General features: G+C 40.3%; 1 non-coding gene across 1 annotated transcript; it reads left to right on the forward strand.

Moving 5' to 3' along the window:
- Window positions 1-680: 680 nt before the first annotated feature.
- On the forward strand, window positions 681-784 carry LOC148561454 (small nucleolar RNA R71). Its single transcript, XR_015887700.1, has one exon. It is a non-coding gene; the product is annotated as a small nucleolar RNA R71 (small nucleolar RNA).
- Window positions 785-2,277: the final 1,493 nt, after the last annotated feature.

A 2,277-nucleotide genomic window follows, 5' to 3' on the forward strand; every position in this document is an offset into this window, starting at 1 on the left:
GAATCTATTTGCCTATGCCTTCAAGTAGATTCTCAATCCTTGAGAGTCTGTCATCAAATGATGGTAGATTAGGATTAGAGGTGGAAGGATGAGGTAAGTTATTTTGGTTTTGATATGAATGTGGAGAGGTGTTATTATGGGAGTGTTGATATGGTCTAGATGTGAAATGTTGATGGGCTGCATTGTTGGGATTTGGGCGTCTTTGATCAGGGCCTTGGTCTTGTTGATTTCTCCACCCAAAGTATGGGTGATTTCTCCAGCTAGGGTTGTAGGTCTTGAAGTATGGATCATGGTTTTGCCTAGGTGAATTCCCAATGTAGTTGACTTGCTCCTGACTTCCCTCTGCTTCTTCATTCACTCCTTCTTGGGTTGTTGATGAAGTGGTGATTGCTGCTACTTGGTTCCTCTCCATCTTCTTGGTGAGGTAAGCCAACTGCTGGGTAATGAGCTTGTTTTGGGCCAGCAGAGCATCTACATTGTTTAGCTCTATCACTCCTCTAGTGTTGCCTCTTTCAGAAGCATAGAAATAATCATTCTCTGCTACTGTTTCAATGATATCTATGGCTTCCTCAATAGTCTTCTTCTTGTTCAAAGATCCTCCTGATGAATGGTCTACAGCCTTCTTTGATTCATATGACAGGCCTTCATAGAAAATTTGCAGCTAAACCCATTCGTTGAACATGTCAGGTGGACACCTCCTTGTCAGGTCCTTAAACCTCTCCCATGCTTCATAAAGAGTCTCACCATCTTGTTGCCTGAAAGTTTGGACCTCAGCTCTCAGCCTATTGATTCATTGAGGAGGGTAAAATCTTGCTAAGAATTTGTTCACCACATCTTCCCAAGTTGTCAAGCTCTCCTTCGGAAAAGACTCCAGCCATTTGGCTGCCTTATCCTTGAGTGAGAATGGAAATAAGAGCAGTCTATAGGTGTCAGGATGAACACCATTAGACTTCACTGTGTCACATATTCTTAGGAAAGTGGTTAGATGTTGATTGGGGTCTTCTTGGACACCTCCTCCGAACGAACAGTTGTTCTAAACAAGGGTGATGAGCTGTGGCTTCAGTTCAAAATTGTTGGCGTGGATGGTTGGCTTTTGAATGCTACTTCCACAGTTTCCTGGGTTTGGATTGATGTAAGAGCCTAAAACTCTTCTATCCTCCCCAGCATGATTTGCTCGACCTCCTCCGCCATGGTTGTGAGTCTCTTCTTCATGATGGTTTTCCATGTTTTCATCCATGTTTGGTTCAAAGTATTCCTCCTCTTCCTCAGCACCAACTACTCTCTTTCCTCTTGCTTCCCTCCTTAATCTAAGGAAGGTCCTCTCAGGTTCAGAATCAAAGGAAGTTAAAGCCCCGCTTCTTCTCCCTGTCATACAACCCACAAGTACAAGCAAGGAAAATAGATGCAGAAAGTATTTCTGTCAGAATGACTGTTAGTGTTAGTGATGCAACATATCAAACAGGTAGTGGGTTAGTGAATTGAATGGTAAATAACAAAGAAAATTGAAAAAGTAGGGGGAAGGGAAGAAATTAACCAGAACTGAAAGTAAATTACTCAAACAGAAAATTAAATCAAACAAAACAAAAATGCTCAATCTAGTTATCTTCCAATTTAATCATTGTTGATGCACAATCAATCCACGGCAACGGCGCCATAAACTTGATGCACGGAAAACTTGTCTCATAACAAATTTCCTTCGGCAAGTGTACCAAATTTGTCGTCAAGTAAAAACTCACAATAGAGTGAGGTCGAATCCCACAGGGATTGATTGATCAAGCAACTTTAATTAGAGGAATGTTCTAGTTGAGCGAATCAGAATTTGAGTTGAGAATTGCAGAAAATTAAATGGCGGGAAAGTAAAAAACAGAAAAGTAAATGCTAGAAATAAAGAGCTGAATGTAGATGACGGAAAGTAAATTACAGAATCTTAAATGGGAATGGGGTAATTGCTCATAAAAGTAAATGACAGAAATTAAAGAGAATGGGTAAGATCAGAAATGGAGAGTTCATTGGGCTCAGGAGATTTTGCATTCTCTGGATCAATTTCATTTTCATCTCTTCCTCAATCAATGCACTCATTGATCTCCTTGGCAATCTTAAGTGATCGAATTACAATTCCTTGTAATTCAATCTCTCAAATCTTGATCAATAGCCAATTCCTTGGTCAATTGCTCATGAGAAGAGATGAAGTATGGTCACTGATTATACCACATGCATTTCCCAAATCAAGTGTTGAGAGGATTATAGTCACATATCCATCCAAACCCAATTTGGTCC

This window comes from Arachis ipaensis, chromosome B6, assembly GCF_059453495.1.
Source record: "Arachis ipaensis isolate K30076 ecotype BB chromosome B6, ASM5945349v1, whole genome shotgun sequence".
NCBI classification, from domain to species: domain Eukaryota; kingdom Viridiplantae; phylum Streptophyta; class Magnoliopsida; order Fabales; family Fabaceae; genus Arachis; species Arachis ipaensis.